This window comes from Crocuta crocuta, unplaced genomic scaffold, assembly GCF_008692635.1.
Source record: "Crocuta crocuta isolate KB4526 unplaced genomic scaffold, BGI_CrCroc_1.0 scaffold556, whole genome shotgun sequence".
In the NCBI taxonomy this organism is placed as follows: domain Eukaryota; kingdom Metazoa; phylum Chordata; class Mammalia; order Carnivora; family Hyaenidae; genus Crocuta; species Crocuta crocuta.
The window spans coordinates 4,788,756-4,810,311 of record NW_027527436.1 but is presented as its reverse complement, the minus strand read 5'-3'; positions in this window follow the sequence as shown (position 1 = coordinate 4,810,311).

The following is a 21,556-nucleotide window of genomic DNA, read 5'->3' as shown; positions in this document are numbered from 1 at the left end:
ATCCCCACGCCCCGGGCCCCCCCCCCCCCCCAGGCAGGGAGGGTCAAGGGCTCTCAGAATAGCCAGATATACTAAGGTCCTGGGGAGATTCAGGAGTGGCGGCTGGCGGCATGAGGAAGGAGACACGGCATCCTGATGGTTCTAAGACTGAGGATTTGTCTACAGATCTTCTGTCAGGTGGAAACCGCATCCTTAGTTTTAGCATCTCATTCATTTTGCCCATCGAGATCTCTCTTGCTCTCTCTGCTCGAATTGCATTTGAGATTTTTTTCCCTAGATGTTGTTGTCAAATGTAATAATAATAATGGGTAGTAGTAGCCACAGCAGCAACTGCCATTTACTGAATCCTATTCTATTCCAGATATTCGGTGAAGTACTTTTTATACATTACTGTATTCATTTGATCCTCAGAAGAACTCTATGAGATTACTCTTGTGATGCCCCTTTAACAGTACCAAAAGTGAGGCACAAAAGAATAGATGACTTGTCTAATGTCAAACAGCAGGTCAATGGCAGGATGGGGATTTAAATCTGGTTGATTCTAAATGATCTTAATCACTACATTAACTTCCCTATATTATTTATTTTTTTCTCCATTACGCCAACAAAATATACCTTTTACCTCCATTAGCTATCCCTAAATATACCTTTCTTATATCATAATGATTTTCACTTGCTGGTATTTTGCTCTAGTTTTAACTGCTAATTTTCTTCCTGGCACTGATGATGTCTTCATGATTTTTGATCCCAGGGAAAAGACTCGGGGAGAACTTGTCTACAGTACATTGTTTTGCACATAGCAGATATTCAAAGTACTTGGTTGAATCACTAATGGACATCTGAAACACAGTATTTCCCCTTTGACTTTTCTGCCTAAGGAGAAATAGAATAAAAATCTGCCTCATTTTGGGTGCCTGGTGGCTCAAACGGTTAAGTATCCAACTCTTGGTTTCAACGCAGGCCATGATCTCACAGTTTGTGAGTTGGAGCCCCTCAGTGGGCTCTGCCCTGACAGGGCCGAGCCTGCTTGGGATCCTTTCTCTCTTACTCTCTCTGCCCTCTCCCCACTTGCACGCTTTCTCTCTCTCTCTCAAAATAAATAAAGCAACTTTAAAAAATATTAAAAAAAGAAAAGAAATCTGCCTCATTCGTATGAGGACATTTAAAGAATTTTCTTTGGTTGACCTGCATGGCTTAGATTTCAGTGACCCTAGAACTAATCTTCACAATTAACAGCTAATGTTTTGGTTATTTTTCTTCTTTCTTCAGATATCTTCAAGTGATGAAACACGGCTTCTATCCAGGAAATCGGGTCGTTGTTAATTTTGCCCCTCTGTATACACACATATACATATAAAACTTATTTTGGAAAGAAAAATTAAGCATTTAATGGGTATCTAGTCAAATAGTAGCTTTAAGACATTAAGGATAAAGTGACTATAGAAACGTGTATTTTATTTCATTTTTTGTTATAGACCAAAAAGCGATTTTACAGATGTATGTTTTGCCAGAATGTTGCCCCTGATTATTCATGGATTTGGTGTCAAAAATCCAGCTCCCTTAGTCCCTTCAGCTCAGGCCCAGAGGAAATAATCCAAAGTGATGTCAACTGGCTGTGAGCCAACGTGTGACGGAAGCCCATGCACACTCAGAGAGGACCCCGAGTTAGGTACATATGAGTCTCCTGTGAGCTCCTGACTATGACCCTGTCCTGCCCTGTCAGCGGTGGTCCCCCCCTGGGGCCCGTCCTTGGTGCTGTTCGTCTCCTCTTTCATGGAGCACTGCCCACAAGAACGCTCTTACTTCACCATCTGGGACTGCGGTCCCCAAAGCTTCTGTGTATATAGTAAATGATCACAAGCAAAGGAATGGGTTTCGGTCCCATAGGCAGCAGAGCAGCGTTGACCAAACCTTAAAGCTGCATTTCATGGAGCTAATGCAAAAGAATATTTTTATCTGCTGCCTTCTTGTAGCCCCACAGGTACCAAGCACTGGACATCTGAAGCCTTGCACAGACGCCATAGCAAGCAAAGAAGGAAATCCAGCTGTTGAAGAAGCACAGGACACAGCCTGCCTTGAACAGAGTTTTCCAAGTCACAGAACTCCAGAGAAACTTGCGTGAGCCAGAGAGCAAAAAGCCTAAGGCACAGAAGCGTAGTTACTAAATTAACTGTTTTCAGTAACACACCTTTCAATTAAAAATTATTACAAAGAATGGAAGCAGATGTTGCCTTAAAAAATAATCAGCTATAGCGTGTAAGCTTTTCAAAATTCTTTCCATGTCCAAGACACACAATAAACGAAAGTGCTAAATAAATAAATGTGTGGTGATGATGATTTTCTAGCAAACACATATTTGTCCAACATATACATAAAACATGCATGTAAAGAATTGCTCCAGTTCACCTGGGTGGTTCAGTTGGATGAGTGTGTGACTCTTGTTTTCCGTTCAGGTCATGAGCTCACAGTGGTGAGACTGAGTCCCGTGGTGGGCTCTGCCCCGGGCGTGAAGCCTGCTTAAGATTCTCCCTCTCCCTCTCCTTCTGCTCCTACCCTGCTCACATGTGCACACACGTGCGTATGCTCTCTCTCTCTCTTTGAAAAAAAAAGAAAAAAGAATTGTGCCATTATATATTTAAAAATCCCTCTGTGTCTTTAGCTCCAAGCATCAGTTCCTTTACACCAAATAAAATTGGCAGGAAAGCCATACCAACACAAGACCATTTTTTCTCATGGAAAGATAATCACCTTGATGGCTTTATCTCCAAAATTAGTGATTTTCTTCAAACCAATGGAATTTCTGATGGAAAAACAAACATTTTCTCACATTCTAAAGTTAGTTAACTAACCTGAGTGCTCTATAACTACCCCTTGCTTCAGCGTGTGGTTTCCAGTGAAGGTTCTGAAAGCCTATTCAGGGATAGAGCATGGTCCACTAGGAAAGAAGATACATAAATTAGACCCAAGGAAAGGGGAAAGCAGCAAAAATAAAATCAAGTGTGCAGAGTAGAAGAGCAAAAACGAAAAGCAGAAAATCACAGTGTTGCTAAATGGTTAGACTACATGTAAAATAAATATACTTTCTGGTTTATTCAAATAGTGACAACATACTTTTTTTGAGTGTTTTTTTTTTTTGAGAGAGAGAGAGAGAGCATGAAAAAGGAGGGGGTGGGGGGAGGGGAGAGAGAATCCCAAGCAGGCTCTGTGCTATTAGCACAGAGTCCAATGTGGGGCTTGATCCCATGACCCTGGGATCATGACCTGAGCCGAAATCAAGAGTCAAATGCCTGATTGACTAAGCCACCAATGTGCCCATGATGACATACTTTTTAAAAATCTCCTTATTTTAAGAAAAAGTAACCATGAGAAGGAAAAATAAGCTAGATGACTCACTGCATAGGAGGATGTAGTAAACAGAAGATAAAGAAAATGGGACAGTGAAATAGGTAGTTTATCAGACTTGCAGTGAGGGCAGCAGAGCTCCATGAAAATGTCCTTCTAGTGGATCCTGATGCCTCCTGAGGAACTTAAAAGCCCATCCAGCACCCACAACCTGAGAGTGGATGAGACAAAGAGGGAAAAAGAGGAAAGCAAGGAAAGAAATGCAGACTGTGGAGAGAATGAATAACTTCCCTGCGGAAAACGTGTGTACACACATCAGCAAATCAGCTAATCCGTTAGGTGGTCAGTCAGGGAGGCACTGACCTGGCCGCTCTACATGAAGAGCCGTCTTCCTCTTCCCATATAGTCAGTAACTGACAGTCAAGGCTAAACTCACACTTGGGGAGAGCGCTTGCAGTCCATTACTGCATTTATTTCACTTTCCCTGTTCACAGTTAGATAGTAGTTTGTACATTCTGTGTGACTACACTTTTCTTTTTGAGCATTTTCATGTGCAGGCAGTAAGAGATTTACTGTTGGCCATATAACAACAAGCAGGCAAACAAAAAACAAGACAAAAGCAGATCTAGAAGTGTCACGTACACCGCAGTCCAACTGCAGTGGATTTAAGAGAGAGTAGGGAAAGAGAAGTTGGAAACCAGAGCATGGAAACTTTTTTCGAGGAGGTTGCTTTGAATGAGGAGAGACGCAGGACTAACAGAGATGAGGTTTTTATTTCTTAAGATGGAAGAAAAAATATGTTATCTCTTGCTGCACTGGTTTCTCTCTCTAAAGAGGGGAAGGTGCTGCAGGAAAGGAAAAGAAATGCTAGATCTACGACCTCAAGCAGATCAGGGGGAGAGAGCTCTAGGGAGGGATAGGGGGTCTCATGTGAGGATGGGAGCCTGACAAAGATCTCTTCTGATCATTCCTGTTTTCCCCATGAAATAGTAAGTGAAGCCCAAGAGTGAGGAGTCGGGAAGAGGCACTGGAGATCTGAAGACGGAGAAGGCACAGCACTGTTTCTAGAAGAGTGAAAGAGGCAAAAATAGAACAGACAAGCATAGTATGACTGCCAATTGGCATTCCAGTTCAACAGAGGGTTCATGCTCATGGATTTCACACGAGCTGCACCATTTTCCTCGGGCCTACGTAATGGCGTTGTCAGTGCAAGCGTGTGAGAGGCAGAGCGTTGTAATTAGCCAGATTTGAGGGCTTTCCTGAGTGTGTTGAAGAAAGACGATGCCAAGGAAGCTGGTCATGTATGCAAGACAGTGCTTGGCCTCAGTGCCATGGGATCCAGTGCTATGGGAAGGAGGAAAGTATGAACTTGAGCAGGATGAGGGACAATGAAAAAGAAGGAGGAAACAATGGGTTTGAGCACATCAGTGAAGTTTGAGAATTGCTTGTGTTTGGGGATTGGAGGAAGCAGGCAGCAGATGTGAGAGGTAACAGCCCGAGAACCAAATGCTGAAAATTGAGATGAGGGAAGTGTGGCCAGTTTCAGAGGGAGTGGCTGAGATAGGGACAACATTGTTAGAAAAGAGGTTAAGAATAAAAAAAAGGGGGGGGGGGGTTGGAAGGATCATCTGTGTGGTGCCTGAAATCTCCCAAAAGGAAGATAATGGTGCCGTACATTGGAGAGAGCGGTAGTCATCTAGGACGTCACTACTCAGAGAGTAGTCTGGCAGCAACCACACATCACCTGGGTTCTTTTTGGTTATTCAGAAGCTCAGGCTCCATCCCAGAAATCTCAAATCAGAATCCACAACTTGGCAAGATCCTCCTAGACACGCATGTGTCTGTGGAAGCTTGAGAAGCATTCATTTAGGAATGAAACAGCTTTGTGAAATGAGAAATCCAGGTGTTGAGAGTTTGTTAATAAGGAGGGCGGAGGGTGAGGGGAGGGGGTTCTGATGACAGACTCGAAGCCATAAGGGTTTAGGGATGAGAGACAGTGTATGACCTGGAAACCACAATGAGAAACAAAGAAGGCAAGCACCCCACTTGCAGGATGAGCAGGAAGAACAGCCATCATTTGAAAGGATGCCAGGGTCTAAAATGAGCAAACCAGAGGACTCTAGATGCTGGCGAGGATGTGGAGAAACGGGCACCCTCCTACACTGTTGGTGGGAATGTAAACTGGTGCAGCCCCTCTGGAAAACAGTGTGGAGGTTCCTCAGGAAACTAACAATAGAACTCCCCTATGACCCAGCAATAGCACTGCTAGGAATTTACCCAAGGGATACAGAAATGCTGAGGCATAGGAGCACATGTACCCCAATGTTCATAGCAGCACTCTCCACAATAGCCAAAACATGGAAAGAGCCTAAGTGTCCATCAACGGACGAATGGATCAAGAAGATGTGGTTTATCTATACCATGGAATACTACATGGCAATGAGAAAGAATGAAATCTGGCCATGTGTAGCAACATGGATGGACCTTGAGGGTGTTATGCTGAGCGAAATAAGTCAGGCAGAGAAGGACAGATACCATATGTTTGCATGTATAGGAGGATTAGGAGGAACTTAATGGAGGACCATGGGGGAGAAGAAAGGGAAAAATAGCGGGGGAAAGGGAGGGATGTAAACCCTGAGAGACTCTTGAATGCCGAGAACAAGCTGAGGGCTGATGGGGGTTGGGGGAAGGGGAGGGNGGGGGGGGGGCCAGGTTTCATTTAGAAGAAAGATAAAATAAGAATCTGAAGAAAAGGCTGAGTATTCTTGAAAACTCAGGAAAAGATGGAGTTTGCCAAATTATGGGCAGTGAGTTGCAGAGGGCACAGTAAAGGGGATCCAGGGTTGAAGAGGTACAGGAGATGCCCTTATGGCAGTTGTATAGAATTAGAGGGGCACCTGGAGTCTGGGACTTACCTGGTGACCAAGTGACATAAACACAGATGAAGGAGGNAAAAAAAAAAAGAACCAGTTCTACTTTTTTCAACAGAGGAATAAATAAATGCAGTTAGATGAATATATACAATGAAATATTATGGTAGAGTTCATTAAATTAACCAGGACTATGTGTCTTAACATGGCTAAACTCAACATAATGTTCAGTGAAACACAGTGCATGAAAGTTTTGATGGCAAACATTCCTTTTTACACCATTTATGTAAAAAGTGTAAAGACCAAAGAATAGTGAATACTGCTAATGAATATATGTATATATGTGAGTTTATAATAAATACATGCTTAAGAAGAAACCCTGATGATAACCCATCAGTTTTAGGAAACTGGTTACCTCTGGAAGAGAAACAAAGAGAAAGGGTAGAGATGGAATTTTAGTTATGTTTGTAAGGCCTATTCACAATAAAAGTAGGGGCACCTGGGTGGCTCTGTTGGTTAAGTCATGACTTAAACTGACCTGACTTCCGCTCAGGTCATGATCTTGCAGTTCACGAGTTCAAGCCCCGCATTGGGCTTTATACTGACAGCTCAGAGCCTGGAGCCTTTAGATTCTTTGTTTCTGTCTCTCCCTGCTCCTCCCCTGCTCACACTCTGTCTCTCTCTGTCTCTCTGTCTGTTTCTCTCTCTCTTTCAAAAATAAATTTAAAAAAAAATGAATAAAATTTAAAAATAAAATTAAAAATAGATCTGAAGCAAATATATAAAATCTCAACATCTGCTCTTAGTGAACACATGAATTTCTGTATAATTACTTGAAATGTTTTTCATTTTAAAATAATGCACTGAAATGATAGATAATGGAAGAGGGATTATAATTCACTGCGGAGCCTTGGGACACAGGCCCTGAGGTTCTTTAAAAATCAGGACATGGCCATTTTATCCAGCTAGCCCATCTTTTTTTAGGGTATAGCCACAAGAACCCATCTCAACGTGCCTTGTCCTTTTCTCTGTCCCATTTCTCCAGGGTAAATGCATCATTTTTTCCTGTGTAGAGCAATTTAGCTTTTACATCTGTCTCTCCTTCTAGATCCTTCCTGGGATATATTATTTCACAACAAAACGGTATTTTGCATTACCTAGATAGTTTCTTCCCTGAAAAGGAATTTGATGCTCATTGTTTATTCCCTTCTCAACAAGGAGAAGGGAATAAAAATATTATCACAAAAAATACTGTGAAAGCCAAATGTTCCATTCTTTGCAAATAAGCATACTGATGCCAACTGCTTTTCTCTCAATAGGGTGTGAGTTTTGAGATTATTTTCTGGTGATGATGATGATGATGATGATGATGATTATGATGGATTTGAGATATATTTGAGAGAACTTTTGCTGGAATGAGTCATATCACAGGATTTGGATTTTTTGTCTCAGTGCAGCATGACACTGACTCAGAAATCAGAAATCAAAAACAACTGAATTCATCTGCCTGTACAGGTATATACAGAGTATGGTGTATGAGCTGAAAGCCCTACATTTGCTGAGAAAACTCACTTCCTTTGTCTTGCAAAAAGTGTCTTCAATTCATCAATCACTTGAAGTACAAATGTCAGCCTCGAAGATCAGTCAACTTGTCACAATGAAACTTAGCCACTCTAGGTCGACACCATTTTTGTCTTCATCATTACAAAATAATCAAATTTCTTGTGTAAAACTGGTGAGTTTTATTTAAATAAATACATGCACTATGCTTGCTAAAACAACAAATGCAACGTTGAACTGCATTCACAGTGTCCACATCAAGGGCAGTGCTGTACCAAAAGTGATTCTTGATCTTTCCATTATCACCCCCTAAGAAGCCTTTTTAGACATCTTTCCATAATTGTTATCTGTCCCATGAAACTTTAGTTCCAGAGATGTGGTGTACTCTCTCTATGTATTGTGTATGTGCCTGGGCTTTATACATAAAGAGTAACATTCCCTCTCCAAGAACCAATTCGTGCCCCCTTAGGGTTGATACTCCCCTGCTGAGGATGCCCGCCAGCTGGTAAAGCCTGCCATTTTTATTACGCTAGACATACAAGCTCATTTTAGGCCCTTTCCTTCTCTCTTTCCTTGTTTAATCCTCACGGAAACACAAATATATTAACATATGTGAAGTTATAGAGCTTAATGTTTACTCAAAATGAATACTGCAAGTAAACGGGATCAATGAACTCTTTTCCTCCCATCCTTCATTCAACACTAGCAATTTGATCATTACCTTAAAAGCACAATGTTTTCAATGCCCAGGCATCTGCATATCGACTTTCCGTTTGTTTTTTCCTTAGGTGACCACAATGGTTCTAAAACTGTAATGAACAGAAGAATTTCTGTACAGGATTATACACACAATATCATGTGTACTCTCTATTATGAGTTAGTTAAGGGCTTTCTCCAGGGTAATTTTGACTCAATTTTCCCCTTGCATCCTGATTTTAGAAACTAAACATTGAATGATTCCACACATTTCCGTGCATTTTATTCAGACCCTAGCTGAATCTGTACTTAGTTCTGGTCACTAATTTTTATTTTATTTTATGTTGTTTGATTTTACTATTTTATGTTATTTTCTGAGAAAGNTAATTTTGACTCAATTTTCCCCTTGCATCCTGATTTTAGAACCCAAACATTGAATGATTCCACACATTTCCGTGCATTTTATTCAGACCCTAGCTGAATCTGTACTTAGATCTGGTCACTAATTTTTATTTTATTTTATGTTGTTTGATTTTACTATTTTATTTTATTTTCTGAGAAAGAGAGCGTGAGCAAGGGAGAGGTGCAGAGGAAAAGAGAGAGAGAGAGAGAGAGAGAGAGAGAGAATCTCCATGCTCAGCATGGAGCCCAACACCAGCCTGAACTCACACCCATGAGATCATGACCTGAGTGAAATCAAGAATCAGATGGTTAACTGACTATCCAGGCACTCCCCGAGCACTAGTTTTAAGAGAGACAATGACAGACTAAATTATGCTTTGCTAGAAGAACATAACTATAGAGAAAGATGGTAACACTAACCAGAGGCTGTTAGCCTGAGAAAAGAATGCTTAGCAGAACCCCAGTAACTATCTTCAAATATTTGAATAACTAGTGCGAGGGATTAAGCATTAAAGCAAACTATGAGCTCAGACACTGATTCGAACCCTTTGACCTCAGGAGGTTATATAACCAATCCATGCCTTAATTTCCTCAACTAAAAACTATGGAGATAAATAGCATTTATTTTGTTAAGTGACCACATTATTCACAAGGTTAAAGAGATGATTAAGCAGGTTAATATATAGATATAAAGTGCTAAAAATAGTGGCCTACAAGCACTCCCAGGGTCAGTTCCAGGAAATTAATAGTTCAAAGATACAGATTACTAATTTCAAAAACTGCTTCTGCACCGCATAGTGAATGGCCCTTTGCTGGAAGCTACCGAGCAGAAACTGGTTGTCTGTAAAGCAGAACAGACAAGGCTGGGGGCTGGGCTAGGTGATCTCTCAGACTCTATCAAGTCTGCAACTCAAAGTGTATGCCGACCCACCACCTACCTAATTACCTCCAACCTTAAGCTACTTGAATATTTGGTCTGAGGGAAGCTGTTTGCAAAATTGACCCGTAAACAAAATCCCACACAGCAGTGGCTTGAAAATCTTCCCCATGTGGTTAGTGTTGTGTCTTCATGCCTGTTTAACCGCAACGCTGAGCACATTGGCTACCTGAACGTTGGAGCCCGCTGACCACCCCCCTGGTCCTTACACTGAAAATTCTTTGTTAGCCACCCAATGGCTGCCAGTTCCTGCTGAAAATATGTCTCGACCTTAGATGGACTGTGTTTTCCCTGATGCTAACAATGAATAGCCTTCACTACTAAGAAAGGGACTGTATATCTGAATTCTTGTTGTGATACCAGTGCAAATAGTTTATTGAAAGCTACAAACCCAACAGCTTTATTTTAAAAATGTATGCAGAGCTCCAAATAACTCAGGGTCAGCAATTATTTCCACTTCATTTGTAAAATTGATTTTACTAGTTATCATCAAGTCACATATGCATAGGGGCACCTGGGTGGCTTAGTCGGTTAAGCGTCCGACTTTTGCTTAGGTCATGATCTCGTGGTTTGTGGGTTCGAGCCCCGCGTCGGGCTCTGTGCTGACTGCCAGCTCAGAGCCTGGAGCCTGTTTCAGAGTCTGTTTCTCCCTCTCTCTCTGACCCTCCCCGTTCACCCTGTCTCTCTCTATCCTAGAAATAAATAAAAATTAAAAAAAAAAAAAGTCACATATGCATGGCCACAGGCATAAATTGTAAGTCCAGTTTGAAAAGTTTTAATCCAATCGTCTCCTCTTGATTTTTGTTTCCTCTTTTACCTTTCTTTAGTACTTGACAGTTCTTATTACCTCATCATTAAAACTCTCCCTTTCCCTGACTCAGTGACTTGCAAATATCTGGACTCAAAATCTGTTACACGCATTCAGCCTGTGTCACTGGTTTCCACCCCTCCCTAACCTCCTTCTCAGTGTGGTCCTTAGGGCTTTGCTCTTGACACTGTTCTCCCAGTGAACTCATCGTTTTTTGTTATCTTTAAACGCCATCACACTCAAGTTGTCCAACAAGGCTCCTGAGGTGATGGAAATGAAAAAAGATGGAGAAACCCTTTGATACACAGTCACGTTGATTTGGACACTATGGATGCAGTTCAAATTGCATCTGTCATTGTAGCTGTCATATTGGATGCCTTCTGAATTTAAATGAAATGTGCCAGGTTTGCAAAATAATTTTGATGATTGGGTTGTGATGACAAGATTTTTTTTTAAGCCTAACACAGTCGATTTTGCACTGTAACATGTCAGTCTAACTTAATGGCTAACATGTGTACTTCTATTGAGGACACTGTTCGTTTGGGTCTCTGGCTCAGGCACCAGTCGGAGGGTTGTACTCAGATGATGCCTCTGTGCAAATGCATCTGTAACAACACCAATCAAATCTGCTGACAAATGATAGGACCCCTGCTCACTCCCCACAACTTGACTACCCCTACTGAGATTCAAATGCCCAACTGCCTTTGATTCATTTCCTCTCTTCATCGTAATACTTTCCCTGTAGCCCGTAAGCCACGATGCACCCTTGACTTTCCCCATAGAACGTCCCACCCTAGCCTTTCCTTTGTGTCGGCATCTAAGGCTTCACAATCAGAGGACTGGGTCACTACAAAAGTTCATGTGTTCTCACTGCCCCGGCCTCCTTCCTCTCAAATGAGCACATTAGCCTCCTAAAACACTGGCTTTTGCCAATTTATTAATTCTTCATCCAAAAAATATTTATTGAGCACCGATCTATATGCCAGGAAGACACTCGAGAGTGGTAACCCTATGAGGGGAATCCAGTAAACCTTTGTGAGGAATTTGTAAAATTCTCATATTTATTTAGATTTAGTGAACATTCATTGAGCGACCTGACACTGCTGATTCTTCCTAGAGGGGGAATGAGTCAAATGATCTGCGTTGCAAACTTTCTTGGCATAACAGTGCAGCATATTGAAAATTGTTCCTCCGGGGCCACTGTGAGCGCCTCTCACAACCGTATTAATGCTTCAATGTCCCCTTCCAGATGCCCTGGTACAAAGGACAAAGTCAAGGGAACGTGAGAGGAATAAAGACGTTCTTATTCTTGTTATTTATTTGCCTAGCCCATACCTCTGCATGGGGTCAGGCTCACAAATGAAATAAGTATGGAGTTGTTGTTTCTCAAGGCTCATCAAAAAAGCCTTTGACCAGAAATATATCACCTTTTTGCGCCCGTCTCATAGTAAAAACTCACAAGTTAGTTTGTGGAATTACAACATCAAGTGTTCAGCCTAAAATGTTATTAGGGGAATGACCTATTAAATAATGATTGGACTTTCATTCTTTACGATGAATTAAATTATGCTCAACAACACTTCAATTATTTTACAGGGTCTCACACATCATTCCTGATGCTGTCACTCCAGGTCAGGCCTGTCAGGGCTGGCCTGCAAGGTTTGTGCAGGTTGAGCACTGGACATCTTCGGGAGGAACCATTGCCATAGACTATACAGCAGTCTGCAAGTCCCAATCAGCCTTTCCTCTTACCTCACTATCAGCCTATTAGAAAAAGAATGCACCCCTCTAGTGTAGTCCATATACAGAATAGCATGAAGTATAATTCCGCCTTTTCAAACAGAATTTGTGTAATATATAATATCCGTCCCCTCACCTCACATAGTTCCATTTACTGTTCACCTACTGGCCTTACAGTGAACATGGTGAACCTTTTTTTAAAATGTTTATTTATTTTTTAGAGATGGAAAGACAGAGTGCAAGCAGAAGAGGGGCAGAGAGGGAGGGAGAGAGAATCCTAAGCAGGCTCCACGCTGTTAGCATAGAGCCCAATGCAAGGCTCAAACTCACATACTGTGAGGTCACCATCTGNTTTAAACGCCATCACACTCAAGTTGTCCAACAAGGCTCCTGAGGTGATGGAAATGAAAAAAGATGGAGAAACCCTTTGATACACAGTCACGTTGATTTGGACACTATGGATGCAGTTCAAATTGCATCTGTCATTGTAGCTGTCATATTGGATGCCTTCTGAATTTAAATGAAATGTGCCAGGTTTGCAAAATAATTTTGATGATTGGGTTGTGATGACAAGATTTTTTTTTAAGCCTAACACAGTCGATTTTGCACTGTAACATGTCAGTCTAACTTAATGGCTAACATGTGTACTTCTATTGAGGACACTGTTCGTTTGGGTCTCTGGCTCAGGCACCAGTCGGAGGGTTGTACTCAGATGATGCCTCTGTGCAAATGCATCTGTAACAACACCAATCAAATCTGCTGACAAATGATAGGACCCCTGCTCACTCCCCACAACTTGACTACCCCTACTGAGATTCAAATGCCCAACTGCCTTTGATTCATTTCCTCTCTTCATCGTAATACTTTCCCTGTAGCCCGTAAGCCACGATGCACCCTTGACTTTCCCCATAGAACGTCCCACCCTAGCCTTTCCTTTGTGTCGGCATCTAAGGCTTCACAATCAGAGGACTGGGTCACTACAAAAGTTCATGTGTTCTCACTGCCCCGGCCTCCTTCCTCTCAAATGAGCACATTAGCCTCCTAAAACACTGGCTTTTGCCAATTTATTAATTCTTCATCCAAAAAATATTTATTGAGCACCGATCTATATGCCAGGAAGACACTCGAGAGTGGTAACCCTATGAGGGGAATCCAGTAAACCTTTGTGAGGAATTTGTAAAATTCTCATATTTATTTAGATTTAGTGAACATTCATTGAGTGACCTGACACTGCTGATTCTTCCTAGAGGGGGAATGAGTCAAATGATCTGCGTTGCAAACTTTCTTGGCATAACAGTGCAGCATATTGAAAATTGTTCCTCCGGGGCCACTGTGAGCGCCTCTCACAACCGTATTAATGCTTCAATGTCCCCTTCCAGATGCCCTGGTACAAAGGACAAAGTCAAGGGAACGTGAGAGGAATAAAGACGTTCTTATTCTTGTTATTTATTTGCCTAGCCCATACCTCTGCATGGGGTCAGGCTCACAAATGAAATAAGTATGGAGTTGTTGTTTCTCAAGGCTCATCAAAAAAGCCTTTGACCAGAAATATATCACCTTTTTGCGCCCGTCTCATAGTAAAAACTCACAAGTTAGTTTGTGGAATTACAACATCAAGTGTTCAGCCTAAAATGTTATTAGGGGAATGACCTATTAAATAATGATTGGACTTTCATTCTTTACGATGAATTAAATTATGCTCAACAACACTTCAATTATTTTACAGGGTCTCACACATCATTCCTGATGCTGTCACTCCAGGTCAGGCCTGTCAGGGCTGGCCTGCAAGGTTTGTGCAGGTTGAGCACTGGACATCTTCGGGAGGAACCATTGCCATAGACTATACAGCAGTCTGCAAGTCCCAATCAGCCTTTCCTCTTACCTCACTATCAGCCTATTAGAAAAAGAATGCACCCCTCTAGTGTAGTCCATATACAGAATAGCATGAAGTATAATTCCGCCTTTTCAAACAGAATTTGTGTAATATATAATATCCGTCCCCTCACCTCACATAGTTCCATTTACTGTTCACCTACTGGCCTTACAGTGAACATGGTGAACCTTTTTTTAAAATGTTTATTTATTTTTTAGAGATGGAAAGACAGAGTGCAAGCAGAAGAGGGGCAGAGAGGGAGGGAGAGAGAATCCTAAGCAGGCTCCACGCTGTTAGCACAGAGCCCAATGCAAGGCTCAAACTCACACACTGTGAGGTCACCATCTGAGCTGAAATCAAGAGTCAGACGCTTAACTACCTGAGCCACCCAGGTGCCCCAAACCAATTTTTAAATGTATATATTTCCTACTTAAGAGATTATAAATTTCTCATTGGCATGATCCACTATTATTTTTTATTTCTCATTAAAAAGCAAACATTATTCATTTTGAGAAAATTCGGCATGCTTTTGCACCTATGAGGATCATTCTGTGTGTATATTGTAATTCAATAAATGATTTAACAAAAAAGATCAATACATGCAAGGGATGCACTGACCAAGCCAATGGGAGAAATATAAAGTCACAGAGCACAGGGTGGGGAACATCCAGTTGAAGACTGGTGTGAGACTGTTGAGTTGACTAAAGAAATGTTCTGAACGTGAGTTACTACTAGAAGGACAAAATCACTTAAGCTACTAAACTGGACATGTTGGATAGGTGGGGGAAGAATTTATTGAAAAAGTATTTGTCTGTTGAAAAAATATTTGTCTAGGCTCTGAACAGGATAACTGTAATTAACTGCACTCTTGAGGTCAACTACCATCTCATGGGACCCGTGACAGTATATGTTCTAGAGTGTCATGGGCTCTCACAATCCAGGACCCTCTTTTTGAGTTTAGCCAAACTATATTCAAACCTTCACAATCATCGTTGAGAACATTAGAGATTTTTAAGCCAGTTTTTCTTAATGGTTTAGACTAAAAGTTGCAATGTAGTAACACAAAGGATAAAAAGTAATGACTTCTTTGCAATTCAGAAATTCTCTAATTTTTAAGGACCAAAAGAAATCATCAGTCATCAAGGACAGATCTGAAGCTGCCAGCCATGGAGAAACCTAGGCTCTAATTCTGGTTCAGACTCAAAATGGCTATGAGACCATGGGAAAGGCACCCAATCTCTCTGAGCCACATTTCTCTGTATATAAAATATGGATACTAGACTAAGCCATCTCAAAGACAACTTTTACTTCTAATGTTCTATGATTCTGTAATTGCTAAGGGTTGGAATTTAATAAAAGGCTGCTCTGCCTCAGATCCCACCTACTGGAAATGAAGGGGGAGACAAAGGTCCTCCTTAAAGATGAGATTTCCCAAGAAGTCAGGGCAGAATGTATCCACCAAAGGCAGAACACTATTCTTTCTCTTCTATAATGTGTCACTCTTTTGACTTTGCAGAGAGCTTGTACAGTCAAAGGTAAGAATACGCACACATCTTCTCCTTTCTACAACCTCTTGCAGTGGTCGCAAGGTACCCCTCTGGCTAGTATTTTGATGAAGACCACAGAGAGCTTTTAACACTTATAGTGTCCCAATAAGGTGTCTTCTTTGAGCCCTCAGAAGCAAAGACACAACGTGGCTAGGTGGTTCTTTGGTAACAGACCTGCCAGTGCTGAGGACTCACAAATGCCCATGTTTACAACTCTCTGGGAACTCTCGAACTGAAAGGAAGCACATAGCTGAACACGGCTATAGGGAATGTCCCCATATAACTTTCCTGTACTTGAAAACAGCAATACAAAAATTGAAGCTTCTGCTCTTGAGTTGGCAACAGAATTGTGGGAAAAGTTTCAGATGAAAGGAAAATCAGTGAAGATTGGCCTTTTGGCTCTGCCTTTTCATAAAAGGCAGAAATGACTCTCCCCTTAATGAAGGATGGCTGGGGGAGGCTTAGAAGATTCACTGATTTGGTTTCATTTTAGTTGGCTTATCTAAACCAGATCCAAATGATCTAAGACTTTGGGGTTGTAAAAGGGGACTGGAATTCTTAGGGCAGACATGCAAAATTTCCAAGTCTCCCTATTTCTTGTCCTCCCTTCAACAATGCAGTGCCAGCAAAAACCAGCTAATAGAATCTCATGATCCAAAATTAATTTGGAAAAAAAAATAACCAGCCAGAATTTTTTAACCTAAAAAACAGGGTGGCAATTTAGGCTGGATTTGCATTTTCGGCAAAGGTTCATGTCCGTCTTGCTCATACATTTGTGGGCATACTCAAGTCCAATTTTATTTTTTGACTAATACAAATAGTTGTATATATTTAAGGCGTTCAAGGTGATGCGGTGATATATGTATACTTTAAGAAATGATTGCCACAAAACTAATGAACGTGGCCATCATCGGGCTGAATTTTAGTGAGAACAATTTTGGAAGCCTGGGAGACATCTTGAATAACTAATGGACACCAACAGTATTGGAAGAATTCTATAACCCCCCAGAGGGTCACCTGGCTTCAGTCTGAAAGGTAGCTCCCTCCTTATTTATGCTCCTCTGGGGGAGGGAAGCAGAGAAACTGAAAAGGATCTTTTATTTCTTAAGTTTATTTATTTATTTTGAGAGAGACAGAGACAGCACAAGCAGGGGAGGGACAGATAGAGAAGGAGAAAGGAGAATGCCAAGCAGTCTCCCTACTACCAACACAGAGCCCAATGCAGTGTGTGAACCCACGAAGCTGGGAGATTATGACCTGAACCGAAACCAAGAGTCTGACACTTAGCCAACTGAGCCACCCAGGTGCCCCTGAAAAGGCTCTTGTTTTAAAATAAGATTTTACTAATCTAGAAAAGGCTTAATTTCCACCATGGAGCCTTCCCTGACTCTAATTCATTCTATTATTTTCCTTCTTTAAACCATAATATTTGCCAAAATTTTACTTTTAAAATTGGTAATATAACTCTCTGTGTTTCTTTATGGTCACATAAAAGACAGTCTAAGGGAGATAAGTCCATCTAAATTTGTGTTTAAAAAGCTGAAGTCTAGATGGTTAAAATTCATATGCAGTTTGAAATTCATATTCAGTTGGCATATAAGACATTACCTTATATTTAGTATTTATGTAACAGCAAAGTTCTTAACTTTAAATTCTGTTAAAACCATAATTTGTTAATTCAATTGTTAATGTTTTTAAAATTTTTAAATGTTTTATTTATTTTTGAGAGAGAGAGAGAGAGCATGAGCAGGGGAGGGTCAGAGAGAGAGGGAGATACAGAATCTGAAACAGGCTCCAGGCTCTGAGTTAGCTGTCAGCACAGAGCCCGATGCAGGGCTCGAACCCATGAACCATGAGATCATGACCTGAACCAAAGTCAGATGCTTAACCGACTGAGCCACCCAGGCGCCCCTGTTAATGTTTTTAAATTACAAAAGAGGGGCATGGGTTTATTTTTGTATTTTGAAACAATAATTTAAAGCCAATAATTATGTTAATTTTTAATTTAGTATTTTACAAAATATTTCAGCTCCAATAAGTTAGAGCATACGAAGTTGATAAGATCATGATTTCTTACTTTTAAAAGCTAATGTGTAAAATAGTATGATTTATATTAGCAAAAGATACAGGTAAAATGTAATTTTTTTGGTGACACATATAGTAGCTGGTTTAATTTTTTTCAATCACATTAAAACAGCACTTAAATTATATGTACTTAAATTAGTCTTAAAATAACCATCCTGGGACCACCTGGGTGGCTCAGTTCGTTGAGCTATGGACTCTTGATTTCAGCTCAGGTCATGATCCCAGGGTTGTGAGATCGAGCCCCATGTCATGCTATATGCTGCACCTGAGGCCTGCTTAAGATTCCCTCTTTCTCCCTCTGCCCCTTTCCCCAGCTCTCTCTCTCTCTCTCTCAAATTAAACAAAATGAATTAAAAAAAATAAACATCTTGATTTATCTAGGATCTACCTACATTTTGGCTACATCTTACTTATTATCCAGATCAAATATAAATCATTCCCATTAGCAGAATACATAAAACCCTGCTTTTGTCTAGTTCATAGAAAATCTAGTTCTATCAACAAATTCATACTTGTACCTTGCACACGCACGTGTACACACAAACATACACATGTACACACAAGCACGCACAAGTACATACATGCATCATCTGTCAAACTCAAACAAGACAATACTGCCTTCTAACTGGCTTCTCTACTCAATATTTCCTAATCAGATAATGCCATGACATAAAGCAATATTTTCAAGATATCATTCCAAAATACAAGAAAATAAAAAGATTATAAATTTGCTCAAATATTGGAACCTCAAAATTTTATGGTATAAAGTACAGAATAGGTAGTTACCATGTATTTCTCATTTAGATCTCATTTTAACTCATCCCTTAGTTATTCTGAGTATATAATTTTTTTAAGTTTATTTATTTATTTTGAGAGAGAGCACGTATCAGTGGGGGAGGGGCAGAGAGAGAGGAAGAGGGAGAATCCCAAGCAGGCTCTGTGCTGTCAGTGCAGAGCCCTATGTGAGGTTCAAACTCACAAACTGTGAGATCATGACCTGAGCTGAAATCAAGAATGTGACACTTAACTGAGCCACCCAGGTGCCCCTTAACTATATTCTTATAGCAGTTTTGTGATAATCAGCTGATAAATTTTATAAAACTTTGTACATATGAGAGTGTCAATTTGGCTATTTGTCAAACTCAAAAATCAGTTTCCTTTTGGAAGAGGTTTTACAGCTGTTGTCCCAAATGTATTGTTTCAGAAAAGATGCCTAAAGTCAGTTAAGACCATTGTGGTTTGTTTTGTGTTTATGGTATTGTTTCCTTCTTAGAGTGGTTAGGATCTCCCTTTACACTTGAAGCTTTTGGATATTTTTCAATGTATTTTATTTATTGTATAAAACTCTAATACAAACTAGAAAAGGGCCAGTCTATTACTATCATAATTTTTTTATATCTGAGAAGCTTCATCTTTGTTTTATTTCTTCATTTAATTTTTATTTTAATTTTTTAATGTTTATTTTTGAGAGAGAGAGAGTGCAAGTGGGGTAGAGGCAGAGAGAGAGGGAGACACAGAATCTGAAGCAGGCTCTAGGCTCTGAGCTGTCAGCACAGAGCCCGACACAGGGCTCGAACGCACTGTTCTCACTGTCGTATGAGATCATGACCTGAGCCGAAGTTGGATGCTTAACTGACTGAGCCACCCAGGTGCCCCTGTTTTGTTATTTCTCAGTGAGAATATTATTCTTCAAGACCTGAGTCTCCATAAATTGTCCTTCATAGTTGCTAACAGTTCTCTCCTTATTTGTATCTTTATTCTAATTGCTTCTGAATTCTGAGATTGTTTCTCAGTTTATTGTCTATTTCATTCTTTAAATTTTCTGGTAACATTGAGTCTTGATTTTAGTATTTTAAAACAGAATTTACTTTGATTACTGCTTTTGTTTTGAAAATTCTTACCTTAGCCTGCTTTAAATAGAAATAATGTTCTCAACTGAGAACAAGATGTTCTGTAAATATTTCTTATACCTCATGAAATAAATCTTTTCATTTTTTCTGAGTAACTAATGCTTTGTTCTCTTATGCCACAAAAGATTTTCAAGGTCTCATGTTTATTTTTCTGTTTCCTCATTCTTGAGTAAGGTAATGAACATGCCCTGATGTGCTGGTTTAAAGCCATGTTTTATATTCTTCTCATATAGAGAAAGATATTCATGCCTGGTGTTGGAAAACAGTCATTTTAAAGGCATTATTCTCACCAAAGCCTACATGCTAGCCCTTTTCTCCACAATAATCTATTGGTGGAGAGCAATATTGTTTTTCCCCAACAGGTTCTATATAAATGCAAATTCCTTCACCAGGTCAGGAATCTCAGTTCTTATCCTTCAAGTACTAGTAGAATCGATTTAATGGACCCATCTGGAATCCCGAAAGTAGAAAGAGAAAGCTAAGAGGAACACCCCTGAGTGGAGTGTCTATTCCTATAGAGAGAGTTCTATGTTTCTCATTGGTCCCTGATGCCTTACTATAGAAATGGTTTTCCATGAAGCTTGTAAACTTCAAGCTTAAACTCTCATTTGAATGAGAGTTTTAAGGCTTGTGAAGATCTCCAGCAAAGTGTTTTAGATAGTCAAAAAAATGTTTTAATGTACAAAACTAAGGGGGTACCTGGCTGGCTCAGTCGGTTAAGCATCCGACTCTTGATCTCAGATCAGGTCAAGGTTTGTGGGACTGAGCCCTGTGTTGGGCTTTGTGCTAGCAGTGCAAAGCCTGCTTGGGATTCTTTCTCTCTCTCTGCCCCTCCTCTGCTCTCTCTCAAAAATAAATAGAATATTTTTTAGAACTTGCAAAAGTTAGATATTCTATCCACGTTATCTTTTCCATATTTCAGGTGACTATCAGGTAGCTATGGGTATTTTTGAAATATCAATAAAAGAAATTAAGTTTGAGATCTATTTGGAGATCTTCCATGCATAGTTAAATTCTTGCTAGTGTAGGAATGGCTTCCAAGAATACTCCTATGGCCACATTAATGACCCACCTCAAGTTGTGACAGAAAGATGCAGGGCCACAATATAAACACAGGCTATCGCACCCAGCACAAGAAGTCTACTGAGTAGTAGAGAAGAAAAAAGGTCTAAAATAGATGGAATCCAAAATTATCTATGGAAAACTCTTCTAAATCTTATAGATCTAATAGGAAAGAAACTTGATAAATGTTTTCCCAAATTTGGCAACAATTCTAAAAACTTGCAACATTATGAATGAGTTGTTTGAAAGAAACATCATTAAATTGTTAATATTGAATTGTGCACCTGAAACTAATATAATACTGTATATTAATTATACTTCAGCAAAAAAATCATCAATATTAGAAATAATTTTGGATCAACCATAAAAGAGAAAGGAATGGATTATCTATGTCTGGTGTAGAAAAAGAAGTATTACAAAATCATTATGTAGAGCGGCAGTGAGTAATTATGCAACCAAAAGTTAATTAAAATGAATAATTATTAGTTATTTTTAATCATGTTCTTTTTGATTTGTTATTGCAATATTTTTCACATTTAAAAAAAGATTTTAATTTGTGGTGATTCCTTTTCCCATTCTAAATAAATGTCAAATTTCACACCAAATTTTGTATTTGTAAGTTTGTATTTCCTTAGAAGAATCCTTAATAATTTATAATTTTCAGACCCCACGGAACTTGGATTCATGTTTCTGATTCACTGGAGAGGAGACTGTGTAACTCAAC